The following is a 15729-nucleotide window of genomic DNA, read 5'->3' as shown; positions in this document are numbered from 1 at the left end:
CTTAGGAAATGATTCCCAGGTGCACCTATGTGCATAGTTTATCACTCCAGTACACAGAGGGAGGCAACAGAAGGTTGCAGGTTAGTTCATTCAAAGCTCATACAATTTCCACTTATGTAATCATAAATACACCTATAAAAGTGTGTTTGCAGGTCTTGACTGAGCATCCTTATGTGTCAATTTTGAGATGGATGGAAGGCAGTTTGAAGCAAAGGCTACAGTATGATACAAGAAATCCGTACTTTGAGAGAGTATCCGTTGACACTTTGATATTTGAGATTAAATAACTTTTAAAATTGCAAGTTTGCTCACAGGAATTAAGAGATTTGAGAACATTGCAATCTCAGCCCTGAGTCCGTTGACAACACAATTCAAATCATATGTAGTGTCAGGCCTTTATGTTCCCGGAGACCCTCATTTTCTAAACATTATTTTTATCGTGATATATTAACAGGTAATATGTATGGTTGTGACATATCCAAAATTCTACTTCTATAAATGTCTATAAGACAGATGCATATATAAAAATCATTTTTAATATTCCCATCTATTATCCAAGTTGTATGGGGCTGGGGAGAAGACAAGGAGGAAGGAGAGAGAGAGAGAAAGTTACTGATCTTCAAATTTATGGAATACTTTTTTTCCTCTTAAAAATGAATATTGTAACTGAATATGTTTGAATCTTAACTGACACATATGCTTGATTTGCCATCAGATAATTTAAGAGCTAAATGAACAAGATAAGCATGTACTTAATTGCAATTATTTGGGGGTGGGGGCCGCGGGACTGTCTTTTGTTTTGTAAATGTTTGCTGTAATTAAAAAGAAAGATTGAAATGGAGTAATTCTTTATGATGAAAGCCTTCGTGTTAACGAATAAATATCAAAAGAAGAATCTCTTTTTGCTAACTAGTTAATTAGAAGAGGATGGTTTGTAAAAAGGAAACAAACAGAAAGCCGTCGAACTGCCCAGTCCGGCTCCCCGCAGCCCAATCCTGATTCAGCAAATAGGTATTTGCCAGTAGCAACGAGCATTGTGTACGACAATGACTGCGCTACTTAACTCGATACTGTTCCCACACCTCAGTGAGTTGAGCCCTGTGCGTGGGTACTTATGAAGTCACCGGGTGCCTGTGCGAAATATTAAAAGCAGAGAGGGTTAAGAGAGTTTAAAGACTAGTGGGACCGGCTACAGGTTGTCAGCCACGCCCACCTCTTAAAATGTACTTGGCAACGAAATTCATGCCAATATGACACCTGTCTGCGTAGGAAATTCGTGACGGGCCAGAAGGACAGGCTTCGGAGGATCCTAGTAGTGGTGTTGTGGCTGGTCTGGTCAGAAGCCTCGTCCAGGAAGGCTTACGTCTCCTTCTCTTGGACCACTTGCCTCAGATTGAAGGGAGGTAATAAGTGGTGTTCTGTGTGGCTCGAGGACTTCTGACAAGGTAAGGCTAGTTCAGTTCCTGTTTGGAGTTTACTGACACGTTACATTTCCTCCTATACCTTGCCTTTTAAATGTAGATTACTAGGACAAACTTGACTGTGTAGTAAGCAGCCTGAACTGGACTGGACCGGCAGAACTGTGTGATGCTTTCTCTACCAAAGAGACAGCCAGCCTTGACAGGAGATGTCTGTTTAGCCATTTCTGGTTAATGTGTTGAAGAGAAATGAAGAGAAGGAGGAGGAGGAGGAGGAGGAGGAGGAGGAAGAGGAAGAGGAAGAAGAAGCATTCTTCTAGTGGGGAGGAGTATGGGGAGGGGGAGGAAGAAGGGGAGGGGGGAGGAAGAGGAGAAGAAGGGGGGAGGAGTGAGTATGGGGAATGGGAGGAGGGCGAGGGGGAGGCCTGAGTGGTGGGGAATGATTTCAAAGAGACCTGTCAAAACAGCTCCTCTCCAGGAGCCCTATCAGAAGATGTTTGGTAGCTACCCACATCCAGAGATTTAAATTTATGAATGAGAATCATAATGATATCTTAATTACTCTGAGGATGTCTTTTCAAAAGAATTGTGGCAGAAATAGTTCCTTCCGAGGAAGAAGAAACTAGAGAAGATGGCTTGATTGCAGAAGAGCCTAGGAAAGCCTTCTGCCCTAGGAGTTAATGTTCAGGGATCTCTTTGGCAAATAAGAGTCTCCGTTTCAATTCTGTTCTATTTGATGAGGACTCAGAACGTCTTAATCAAATCTAGCAGTCATCGCTGCTTTCTCTCTCATAATCTCCCTGATCTTGAATGGCCCAGGCCGAAGCTCTGAAAGGAAAACACCATTTGTTATATAGCCTTTTCAAAATTAAGACTGAGCCCATCAAGACTAATTGTTTGTTAACATCAGATAAACGAAAATTTTAAGTTTGATGAATTGTTTGTAAGCTCTAATCAAGTGGGCGGAGTCATCCAAGATGGGAGGGAACCCACTGGAACAATATATATAATTTGTCTATGTTATTATTTCAGATAATTACAAAGCCAATGCTTAGAAGCTGTTCTTTATCTTTATACTATAAAGGGTTTGGGGGAAGCACAATATTACCCAGCCATTGTCAGCTGCTCTCTGAAATATCGCCGGCCTCACAATTGTCAAACATTAACTTTCCTGAGAATACCAGAGACAGAAGTGTCACATTGAGTGTAGAGAGATGACTTCATAGGAGGATGAAGCAGGGGGGAGTTGGGGGGAGGAGAATAGGACCAGTTTGCAGTCACAGAGAAATCAGCTTTAATTAATTTGAGTGCCAGCTCTGTGTATAATTACCCAGCATGAGAGTTTGCATGCAAATGCGGAAATGCTGATTCTTCAAATACTTGCACTTGTTCATTAATACGTTGGGACTAAGCAGAGCTGGCAAGCAGACAGGGACTGTACACCGCCTGCAGGCTCGCTCCCATCACACTGTAGTTAGCAAACAGAATTCAGATGTTTCCTCTTTCTGTAAATAAGAAGCAAGAAAATATGTATGCCGCTTTCATCAGTGACATACCTTGTTTTCTTCTCGATTAAAAAAGGATGTTTGGGGATTTTCAAAAACAGAGGCAGAAACAGTAAATGTCACCGTGATACTGATTTATCCACTGCTGGATTCAGATCCCTTACACGGGTTTTCTGGGGCTTGTACTCAGCATTTCACAGGACTGTCCGACCTGATCATGCTTCATAAATGGTGAAGCGACGTTCCAGTGTATATTTATAATTAAATTCAAGTAGAAATGTATAACTAAACTCCAGGAGAAACCAGTCAGCTGACGCAGCTGAACTGCCTCCTTGTCTCAGAATCTCGTCTCTGTGGCCAGCTTCAGCCAGGTCCAGAGGCTTCAGGCCAAAACCTGGCTCACTTCCTTGTGCAAGGATTTAATCCCAGTTAAATCCAGAGGCAGCGGCTCCACTCTGCTCTCTGGATCTTAACGGAGATCAGATACAAGCACATTCCTCAGCATCTTGAAAACACCCTACAGGGACAATCTATCTAAATCACAACCCCAAGGGGCTATGATACTTCCTTCAGAAAATGGTGTCGGGAAACACCGCTCCAGTGTGCGTGCTAAAGGTCCACATGTCTCCTCATACTGACACCGTTTCCTTGCCAACTTATCTGCAAATGGTTATGATGCTCCTTCCGTGCCACACACGCCACAGCACAAGGGATAAACAACAATGACACAGCCCCTGCGCCAGTGCTTCTGTTTTAGAAGAAACACAGCTAGGTTTCCCCAGGAAACACAGTTAGCATTCCTACCCCAGAAGTCCACCTTACACAAAAGGGTCCATGACCTTCCATAAAACAGCTCTCAAGAGCCCCCTGGTAGACTGACTTATTTTCCGACAATCATTTAGCCCTGTTCTTGTATAAGACAGAAGGAGATGCCTTCATTTTAAGGTTTGAGGTAAATTATGAACAGCATATGAAGTAATCCATTAGGAAAGCCCAAAAGTCTTGTGGGAAATATACTGAAGAGAAAGTTTTAAATACCATTTCCAAAAAGCCCATGGGAAACAAAAATAGGCACAGCCTATAGATTGATGTGCGGCTCTTCCCATTAGCCTAGACTTGTGGCGGGCAGAATCTGAAATACTGGTTTTCCAGAACTGTGAGCTGCTAATGCCCTGAGCTTAAACAACTTGAGTCCATCATGATCAGACATCCATAATCACAAAGAAGCAAAAATATATGTGGATCCAGAGTAATTAATAGAATATGTGTGTTTAAAAAACTGCAACTGTATTTTAATTTATTGTTCTTGTTATTTTTACTTTTTTAAAAGTTTTTCACTTATTTATTTTATGTATTTGAGTGCTTTGTTTTTCTGTACATCAGAAGAGAGAATCAGATCCCATTACAGATGGTCATGAACCACCATGTGCTTGCTGGGATTTGAACTCAGGACCTCTGGAAGAGAAACCACTGCTCTTAACTGTTGAGCCATCTTTCCAGCCTCTGTTACTTTTACTGTTTACTTATATATTTTATGAGCATTTTGGTGTGTTCACAGGTGGTGTGTATGTATGTGTATTTGCATGTTCGCATGCATGTGGGCACACGTGTTGTTTGGATATGCATGCTTTTGTGTGCTCATGTGTGCAGAAGTCCTAAGCTGACTTTGGGTGTCTTTCTTAGTCACTCTTCATTTCATTTATTGAGGCAGGGCTTATCAATCCCAGCAAGCCGAGCTAGTGAGCTTGTTCCAGGAGTCTCTAGCTCTGTCTTCTGAGTGCTTATGGGCAACCACTGCACCTACCCAGCATTTCACGGGAATGCTCAAGATTCAGGACTTGAACTCCCATCCTCAGCCTTGCACAGCAACTGCTGTCTGTGTGTCTACGGAATGGCTTTCCCGTACCCTAGATTTGTGTTTTCATTATCAGGGCTTGCAAGGACATTTCATGTAAGTTGACAATCTCTTTTCTCTTCTCTTCTCTTCTCTTCTCTTCTCTTCTCTTCTCTTCTCTTCTCTTCTCTTCTCTTCTCTTCTCTTCTCTTCTCTTCTCTTCTCTCCTCTTTTCTTGAGACAGGCTCTCATTAAATTGCCAGGCCTGGGCTGGCCTTGAACCTGCAATCCTTTTAATCCTCTAGAAACAGTACAAACCTGTACTACCAATTTTGGCTAACAACAACGACAACAATAAAAGGGCAATGTGACTTCATTTTAAGGAGACAAAATATCCACCAATTCAAGAGCAATTAAGAGGGAGGTGAATCACTAACGGGGCTGAACTTGGAGAGTTCAGTGAGCCAAGGTAGCTGCAAAGTAGTTTGTCTTGTTCTCATCATGCCAAGAGAGGGGAATAGATGGGGATCACGACAGAGACAGTCTGAGATGGGGGTGAAGAGAGTTGTAAGGATGCCTTTGATCTTATTGAGGACATTGGTGAAGTCACCTCCTGAGAATCGAGGGAAGGTGGACATCACACAGTCACTGAAAGGACTCTAGCTTCCTACAGAAGAGAAGACACTGCAATTTACAACCGTTCCAAATGAAACTGGGTGGAAAGAGGAAGAGATGGAAAGTCCCTCTTAGAGCTTCCCTTCTGCCACAGTAAGGGGAGAGCTGAGATAGAATTTGCCATTAGCGAGTGCGTGCCTTCCCTACTAGCTCAGCTTCTCTACTTCCAGTGCACAAAAAGGTTTTCTCAATGACTCCTCTTGTCAACTAGAAGGCCTGGGTTGTGGGCAGGGGATCTATATATGAAGCAAGGGACATAGGGTTTGACTTAGGGAAACCCTACCTTGGTGGCCTTTCTCCTGGTCACCTCTGGCCGTGCTGCAGGAACTGAGTGTCCTTACAGAACCATACAGGAAGTCTGCTACCGCTCTTCCTTCAGTAGCATGCCTTCCTCCTTACGCGTCCCAGATTTCTGTTGACTCAGAGCCCCCAAGGTGTGACACTGTGAACAGGACACCCCTAGGCTGGAAAAACTGCGGAAAACACCCATAAGCCACTGATAAGGCTCTCCGTCCCTGACTTCTGCTCCACTTGCCTGGGATGACCATTAACATTGAGAATGCGTACGGCATTCAGACGCTTAGCTAGTAGCTGGTCAGGTTTGGCCGTCTAAAGATAGGAGTGGAGGACAACATTCATTTAAATGTATGCCAGTGGGCCTAGGGCATCCTCTGGGTGTAACAGGCTTCCGCGTGGCATAACCGGGGCACAGACTCTATGAGACTGAGGGAGGGAATGCTGTTTGAGTGGATGATTGTATCTGGTAGGTGAAAGAGCAGAGGAGAAAAATGGTATCAGAGTGCTGCTGGTCTACTGATGCCGCCTTCTTGCAAGGTCTTCTGTACCCCAGGTTGGCCTCCAGCTTGATAAGTTTCCTCAGCTGACCTTGAGTGCCTAACGCCCCTATTTCCATATCTCAAGTGCTAGGATTTTTAACTCTGAACCAAGCCCCCCCAGAAACTGCTGCTGCTTCCTTTTATCCCCCCCTCCCCACTCCCTACCGGTCTTTGTTGTGTGGGCTCCTCTTCTTTTCCAAATTCTAAATCTCATGGCTCTGTTTTACCTGGAGAAGGCGTGTGTAGCTTGTAGCCAATGGGGAAATGGTAAAGATCTTTAAACAAGGGGCTGGTGAGATGGCTCAGAGGTTAAGAGTGCTGACTGCTCTTCCAAAGGTCCTGAGTTCAAATCCCAGCAACCACATGGTGGCTCACAACCATCCATAACAAAATCTGATGCCCTCTTCTGGAGTCTCTGAAGACAGCTACAGTGTACTTACATATAATGAATAAATAAATAAATAAATAAATATTTATAAAAAAAATCTTTAAACAAAATAATCGCTCTAATCTAAAAACCAAAGACTCTTGAACATCAGTTTGGTGGGGAGCTGTCAGGTTCCCAGGGATTTGAAGGTAAAGATGTCAGGCCTTTCTTTTCTCTATGGGAAGGGAAAACCTCTTGGACACCAACACTCTATGCAAAGACACCAAGAGGAAACAGTGAGAAGGTAACAGAAAAGACGTTTCTTCCATAGGGAAAGCAAAGTATTGGCAAAGCAAATGTCTGGAGCAAATGCGTTTATCTATGAAAATAGTTATAAACACAAACAAAACTGCGTTTCTAAAGCTTTTCCTGGCAGCAATATGTGGATCTCTTTGGATGAAGAGAAGTCCTACAGAGTATTGGAGAGGTTATTGAGAGAGGAAGCTGACAAGGAGGCACAAAGGGGTTGAAATCCCCCCCACCCCCCCAAGAAGAGGAAGGGATTCGTGATTTGCCAATGAGTGTTGAAAGAGTCAGGGAAGTGGTCACATCTGACTTTAAGCTTCTAAACCTTGGAGATAACATATTTTTAAAATAGGAAAGAGGGTGATCTTAATGGTTTACTTCTTTCGCTCCAGCATGGAGTGGAAAGTCGAGGCATGAAAGGGACTTGAGGCAGGTAGGTCTCTCTGAGTTTGAGGCCACCCTTATCTACTTATCAAATTCTAGGCTAGGCAGAGCAACAAAGTAAGACTGTGCCTAAACATAACAATAGAGGAGAGAGGAGGGCAAACACAGGAGGGAACACAGTTCAGTGTGGACATCATTCCCTGGGGGCGGTGCTAGTACCTGTCTTTTTAAAGAAAAAGCTGGATACGGTTCAAAACCCATTTCCAGGTCTGTGACCCAAAGAGTAGACAAGCAGTTTTCTCTCTGCCAAGGTAGAGAACCAACTTAGATCCCAGGCATAGAGACTGGGAGGAGGTGGGAGGGCGGCAATTGTGCTTACAGCTTCAAAGGGAACCCCGGAATGTCCAGTGAGGGGAAAGGGCAAGGCAGGGGCAGTTTCCAGGAGGGCCTGATGAGCGGCAAGCGGGAGGCACAGGACTGGGATGTCCTAATGGCTTAGTCACTGTGACTTTCGGGAGAGAGTCTTTCCTGGGAAGATTCCTGGGAAGGCAAGATTCTTTCCTGGGAAGAGAAGGCAGATGCTAGTCTTAGGGCTTGCCTGTCATCTCTGCTCCCTGGGAAACCTGGAACTGGAGCAGCCCTGTGCTTCCTGGGAGCTCACTCTCAGAGACAGGCTTAGGAGAGGGTAGGCAGCCTCCGAGGGAGGCAAGATCCATTTACTTGGTCTCCACCCCATGGAGCCACCCGGAGGCTGGTTGTCCTGGTTTCTCTCCGCCTCACACTTCCTCCATCAACTGAAGGTGGGTGGCGGGTAATGGGGAAAGAGTAGATGATGGTCCGTGACTCAGGCCGTGGATGGCAGGCAAGCACTTCCTCCTAGTCATGCTTTGGAATCAGGAGAATTTTCCCCTAAGAAAGTTACCTGCACTCCACCCATTGTTCCTGATCCACTTTATCTTTTAGCAGAGGGCCAGTCCTTGACATAGCCCTTAGCACAAATTCCTGTGTCATATGACTAGCCTGTTGGGGGAAAGGCCTTGGACATATCCTTTTTGTATCAAGGTGTGTCCCCAGTCCTGGCTACTGTGAAAGGCTACAGAATTCTTTTTTCTTTTCTTTTCTTTTCTTTCCTTTTTTTTTTTTTTAAACCTTTTTTTGCCCCCTTCCCTTTCGCTTCAGCCCTGCTCACTCTGAAGGTTACAGAATTCTTAAGAGTCATATCTGTTTCCTTTGGCATCCACATATTTGATGCTCTGTGCATTCACAGCAGCCAGGTAGCAAATCGCACCATATTACCTGGGAGAAGGAAATTATTTTCTCCCTATTCAAATACATTTTTATTAACCACACACAAATTGGCTTCACCTAGACACCGAGACTTGCTTACATGCGCAGCTGAGGTATGGTGTCTAGATGGTTGGAAGAGAATATAATTATGTGTTTATGCGCTGGGTAATCTCGGTGATCAGAGGGCGATGTCTGAGGAATATGAATGATCTGCGAGCCACGTGGACTGCGTGGCTTCGCACAGCCTTTGGATTCTTCTTCCCTGAGTTTAGGCTCATTCTCAGTCTCTTTAGTTGTAAGACTTCCTGACATTTATACAGTGCTGCACAATTTTGTTTGTGTTTACAATGTATGCATAATCTCTCTCCTCTCTTCCTTTCTATCTTCCTTCTCTCCTCTCCCCCCATTCTCTATGTCCTCCCCCCCCCATCTCTCTTCCCCTCCCTTGCTAAACACACAGGGAGGCACCTTCATAAAGTTGCCCCGCACGGTTGTTGGTTTATCTGTCACAGAAATTCATTACCAAGAGAATGCGTTGCTTTATATGCTCACTAAATTTTTTAAAAAATGTTTTTCATTATATTTATGCAAACGTAACTTGGCTGGCTCATAATTCACCAAATGCAAGCATTTGTCAGGGTTATTTCCAATCACTCAGGGGGGAGAAAAGTGCCTTTGTGTATTTTGATTATTTAAAGCAATTTTGTTTCCATTATGTGTGTGTACCGCCAGAACAGCATGACTGTCTGGTGGAGGAGGCAGAAGTGCTCCTGATGCTCTTGCGCACATCTGCAGAAGTGCTGATTGTTTAACCAATGTACAGAGAGTGATGTGGGCAGAAACACTTTAGCACATGCTTATTCTCCTTGGTGCTTTAGAACAGAGGAAAATTACATATGCTGTTGTTTGCATTTAAATTATACACTAGACTCTAACTTGGGGAACTGCTTAATATTTTGAATCATAAAAACTGGAATACACCCCTTAGATGTCTATCATATGACCTCATTTTATTTCTGGATTTCACTTAAATATTTTTGCAGAGGCCGAGGGTAGGGGTTGGGCCTGTGCAAACTCTGAGAGTCTCAGAGATTGAAATTATTATTAAAAATTACCTGGCCTTGCAGAGTACCAGGATCATTTCTCAGCAGACAGACTTGTGGTTCTTCAAGCGGACAGGGAAGCGAACAGCTGCCCCATGGGAAGGCCTTGGAGGCTTTTCACCAGAATACAGTCTCACAGTGTAGCTGGAGCATGCAGGGTGTTGTGTGCTTGTAAGCCTTTTTCATTGTTTGTTGGTTTCTCTGTTTTTCTGGCTCCATACTAAATTTCACTTAATGTAAATCCTATCAACAGGAAGAGGCATAAGTATTTATATCCTCCACAGTTGTTAAATCCTGTTAAGAAAGCACAAATCAAAGGTGAGCCTTGCCTGATAGGATGAGACTTGTTATCCCATCAATTCAGTGGGACTAAAAGATGTGCTGTATCTGTCCCAGTGTCCCTGACCACATAGGTCCCTTCACAAAGCATCTTGGATAGCAAGATAAAAGGGGCTCCCTTCTGACGCAGAGGTTATCCAACGCCGTGCCTTCCCTATCACCCAGTGAATGCTTACCCAGCAGCTGCGAGCACACACTAGGAGGCCTGGAGTTATAGTGAATGCTTACCCAGCAGCTGTGAACACACACTAGGTAAGCCATGCACTAGGTATGCTGGTGTGTGGCAGTCACCCCAACACTCAGGAGACAGGAACAACAAGACCAGGAGATTAAGGTCATTCCCAACTACCTAGCTAGTAAGAGGCTAGCCTGGACTACATGAGACCCTCTCAACTACCTAGCTAGTAAGAGGCTAGCCTGGACTACATGAGACCCTCTCAACTATCTAGCTAGTAAGAGGCTAGCCTGGACTACATGAGACACTCTCTCACAGATTAAAAAAGTATCAAGGAACCCAGTAGCATGCCTTTATGTGGGTTATACCCTTAAATATTGATCACATTGGAAATTATAACTGAAAATATTACATACATAATTACTAATTCAACTGAAAAGAGTCACAATCAGCCCATTCCCTATGATACATTATAAATTTTAATTTATTATTATTGTTCATACATGAGCCTTTGCTAAGTCAACAAAAAAGAGTCATAACAAACCCATATTATGTGACACATTGCAAAATGTAATTTAGGGCTCATGAGATGTCTCAGCTCTTTCAAAGGTCTTGAGTTCAAATTCCAGCAACCACATCATGGCCCACAACCATGTGTATAGCTACAGTGTACACATATGCATAAAATAAAGAAATAAATCTTTTTTAAAAAGTAAAATGTAATTTAAGTATATTGTTATTATGTGTGCTCACATGCACTCACTTGGAGTTTAGAGGACAACTTTGTAGAGTCATCTCTCTCCCTGTAGCTTCCCTTGAGGTCTTGGGATCAAATTCAGGTCACTAAACTTGCCTGTCAGGTGGCAAAAACCTTTATCTGCTGGTCTGTCTTGCTAGCTCCACAAGCCACATTTTTTTTAAAAAAGAAAAATAAAGACATTTGTAAGATAGAGAATCAGCTAGAGAAGAGATGCTGTTTAAATATTTTGTGAGTATGTGTGAGGCTTGAGTTGAGGGAGCTAAGTTCCCCTCTTCCCTTCCAGGCCGATCTGCCATAGTGCCGTGCTGTTTTCCATACTGAGGAAGGACGAAAGAAAGAGCTCGCCACAGACAACTAGGAAAGGAAAGCGTATTCTAATGGCCCTTTCAAGGAAACATAATTCTCTGCTCAGTAATGAACCTTCTATAATAGGTTCGTTCCATTGCAAGATGGGATTTGAAACCCTGTTAAGTTTTACAACTATGTTGTTAGGGCCAGAGAGATGATGCGGCCATTGAAAGCACTTGCAGCTCTTGCAGAGGATTAGAGCTCAGTTCCCAGCACCCTCAGGGGCTCACAGCTACCCTGGACCCCATCCCTAGGAGATCCAATACCCGCTTCTTCATTTCCCATTGATTACATGATTCTGAGACATCACGAATTGCTCATTTGGAAAATACAGTTTCACTGACACACAGCGCTTTCGTAAATGCCACCATGTTTGCACATCTAGCAAGGAACACCTCTGTGAGCATCAGCACTGAGTGTATCAAAAGACCCCATCTCTAGGATGTGGGAAAGGATCAAGCTCACAGGACAGATTCATCTTTCACTTGGTTATAACTTTTATCCAGATGTTTATGTCTTACCATTGGGTGTCTTCCTTGCAGTGACTGGCTCATTTGTTCAGTTGCTGCAGAATACCTCTGCCAAGCACACAAGGCCACCAGAGTGTGGCTGTCAGCTGCTCCTGAAGTAGAAATGGCATCCATAGGAGGAACATCTAGTTCAGTCCCTGACACTAACAGTTCATAAGTGTTTTTTGCAAGACAGACGTCTGCTAGAATTGAACTGCATATATGTGTATGTGTGTGCATTTGTAATGCATGCCCGTGACTGTGAGGGTGAACGCTTGCCTCTCTCTGAACCTAAAGCTTGTAGCTAGGCTGGCTGGAGAGCTCCGGGAGCTGCCTGTGCCTGCTCTGTGTACTGGGATCATGACAATGTGTAGTCATATACTGGGACAATGACAATGTGTAGTCGTGCACTGGGATCATGACAATGTGTAGTCATGCGCCTCTGTTTTACTTAGATGTTGAGATTTGAACTAAGGTCTGTACATTTGCACAGCTAGGTCTCTTTCCTACGGAGCCATCTTCCTAGATGTTGAACTACATGTTGGATGCATTTTCCTGTTGTCATAAGTAACATTAATGATATGCATTCAGAGATATGGATTTTATAATAGTTTTCATCATTCTTAAAAGGCATTCCTAATGCAAGTCAGTGGTTTGGTTTGGTTTTAATTCTCTGCGAGTAGGAGGGCGTTGGGCAAATGCTGACTATAATACTGTGATGTGCTAGGTGCCCGCCATAATGTTGGTGAGATTCTTGCAGCTTTGCACATCAAACCTTTCCATGTCCAGTACAAATGGGTAGATACCCAGGGGTCTGTCTCCGGCCGTGTCAGTGAAAACCTATTCTAGAGATTCCAGGCTGAAGGAAGGGAAAGAACGGGATGGGATGTATCAGTGGTTTTCTGTGAGTGTAGGGACAGAGGTAGCATGACCTCCTCAGGGCACTCTTAAAAGGGAGACCTGACTTACACAACGTCTGCAACCCACCTATGTAGCCTAGGCTAACCAGCAGCTCACAACAATCCTCTTGCCTCAGCTCCTGAGTGATGGGATTATAAGTGTTTTAATATTTGCGTTGGCGGTGTGGTTTTGGGTGGTAGTGAGACTGGGGTTTGAACCGGGGCTTGCTATATAACCTAGGCAAGCGATGCATGGCTGAACTGCATCTGTAGCCACTGTGCTTCCTGGAGAATATACCTCAATGTGTGTGTATCCAGGAGCGTGGATAGTGAAGAGCACCACGGCGAAGAGCTGGACTAACAGAGTTAGGCTCAGTGGAGCCTGGACCTGGGAATGCCACGTCTGATGCTATATTGCTAAGGCTTTTTCTAAAGTCTAAGGAGAACTCACGTACATAGTTCCTGAGGGAAATGGACTCCAAACCATGCATGCCCAGTCAGGGAAGGCCATTAATAAACCATGCCCCCTCAAAGTCGAGCAAGCGTGGGAATTTGGAAGAGAAAACCCGGGCCCGTGAGGGAGGATCCATAGTGTGTTCCGCAGACATTCTGATGGGGGAAGGTCACCTACAGGGTGTGCATTCTGGCTCCCTGTTTCAATAGAAACAAATGCAAGCTGGTCTTTGTCAGTGTCACTTGACGCAGTGCCACGAACTATTTTAGCCAATACCGAGGAGCAATGACATGAGTGCCATGGGGTGAATTCATGTTACATGGCTTGAAAGTCTTACAAATATTGTCACATTTCATATGTGAAACTCTGGTGAGTTCAGGAATATTTCTGTTCTTACAAATGGGAGGCCAAGACTCAGAGGCATAACATAATATGCCAGGGCCGGGAGATGCTCAGCTGACAAAGCACTTGTCATAGAAGTTTTGCGATCTGAGTTTGCTTCCCAGCACCCGTAGGAAAAAAATCAGAACCATGATATATGTAAGTGGTCCCAGTTCTGGGGTGTTGGAGACACACATATCCCTGGTGGAGCCAGGTCATAATGGTCAGCTTGTGAGTTCCAAACCTTGTGACCCTTTAAAAATGTGGATATCATCAAAATGACACCCAAGGTTGTCCTTTAGCTTCCACACTCACAGACATATACAGATACACACACAGGTGCACGAGTGTGCGCGCGCACACACACACACACACACAGATACACACACACAGACAAGTATACACTCACACACAGATATACACACACAGAGCATGCTAAAAGCTACAATGTAAATAAAGTGAAGCATTACTTCTGAAATGTCTAGATGTAGCTGAGAAGTCCCACTCTTTATCACACCAGGGTGTGTGCAGTACAAGAGGCAGACGTATGCCACCCGGTGAGACACATCTTTGGAGCTCACTACCTGAAACAGTAAGACGCACACTAGTAAATTCTTAAATATTTTTTAAAAATCAAAGTAGAAACAGATGGGCAATTAGACGGAGGAAATCACTTGAAGATGGGGACTTCAAGGAAACTTCCTCACATGACAGAAGGGCCTGGGTTCTGCCCAGAGTATCCAAGTGTAGTAATGTCTGCTGTACACTGCGGGTACTTTCATGATGTTCTGAGCCGTTCATTCTTATAGCAAGTAAGCTCACATATACAGGGCCAAATGCTGTCCTCTCAGCAAAACAAAGTCCTCTGAAGTGACAAGCAAGTGATAATAATTCCTGCTGTGGGTATATATAAGCAAGCACCTAAGCATCTCCATCTCCTGCTGTGGGTACCAGGTAAGCACCTAAGCATCTCCATCCCCTGCTGTGGGTACCAGGCAAGCACCTAAGCATCTTCCACAGATAGAAATCCCCGAGCAGTGTAAGTGTGAACCGAGAGGGCAAACGGATCATCTCTAATGTTTATGGCCAGCCTCCTTTGGTGCACAGAAGAGTGGTGGTGATAGGGATGGACGTGACTAATGGGTGTTTTCTTAGTGCCTCCCAAAATGCTGATCACCTTGAGTAAATGCATATCAATCTTACAGGGTAGTCATGGGAGCCCCATTTGTGTGTCTACCCAGACATAACACCGTTGAATTCATGTTATCTCAACAGCTCTATGAGCTATTATTAACCATATGCTCCTGATGGCAAAATTGGTCTCAGAGTAGACAGGTAATTTGCCTATGGCTTCACAGTAAGTTGAAATGATGGAATGTGGAGAAATTCTACAGGGTTTGTCACGTTAGATCCCTGCCTCTCCTTAAGGAGTTCCTTAAGGATAGATAGGTCAATGTAACTATATAATGTCTCAGTTAAACTTAGATACCTTTAACAGTGAAAACAGATACTACTAATAATAATGCCAGAGCAAGAGACATACACTAGATTGTGCCAGACAACCTGGAACAAATGGCTATCTTATTATTAGGCAAACATTACTAAGTGCCCTCTAACTTCTAATTAATAAATGAACACACACACACACACCACCACCACCACCACCACCACCACCACCACCACCAACAACAACAACAACAACAACAACAACCACCATGTGTTGCTTGGACACACTGACCAGACAGGCATCTGGAGAAACGGCTCAGTGGGTGAAGTGTCTGCTGCCTACACGCGAGGACTTGAGCTCAGTGTCCCAGCGTCCAAACCAAGCTGAAGCCAACCCTTCCACCTGTACTGCAGAGTTGACAGCACAGTGATGAGGGGAAAGACAGACAGACCCCGGAAAGGCAGTAGTCACCCAGCCCAGGCGAATGCATGGGCTCAAAGTTCAGTGAGGGAACTTCCTCAAGGCTAAGGTAGAGAGATGAGGGAAGGTACCTGAGTTTGACCTCTGGCCTCTACAAGCATGGCCACACACGTGTCTGCATGTGTACATATATACACATAAACAAACATATGTGCTTCTCTCTCTCTCTCTCTCTCTCTCTCTCTCTCTCTCTCTCTCTCTCTCTCTCTTCTCTCTCTCTCT

At 44.2% G+C, this 15729-nt stretch overlaps 1 protein-coding gene across 1 annotated transcript in view; it reads left to right on the top strand.

Annotated features, from left to right (window-relative positions):
* Positions 1-1270: 1270 nt before the first annotated feature.
* The window catches only part of Adgrl2 (adhesion G protein-coupled receptor L2), a 259127-nt gene continuing 244668 nt past the window's right edge, over positions 1271-15729 (top strand). Inside the window, exon 1 of the mRNA XM_029537612.1 lies at positions 1271-1445. The gene's annotated coding sequence lies outside the window, so the exon portion shown is untranslated. The remainder of the gene's footprint in view (positions 1446-15729) is intronic.

Source organism: Mus pahari, chromosome 4 (genome assembly GCF_900095145.1).
Source record: "Mus pahari chromosome 4, PAHARI_EIJ_v1.1, whole genome shotgun sequence".
Taxonomy (NCBI): Eukaryota; Metazoa; Chordata; class Mammalia; order Rodentia; family Muridae; genus Mus; species Mus pahari.
This window is presented reverse-complemented; position numbering and strand designations above follow the sequence as displayed.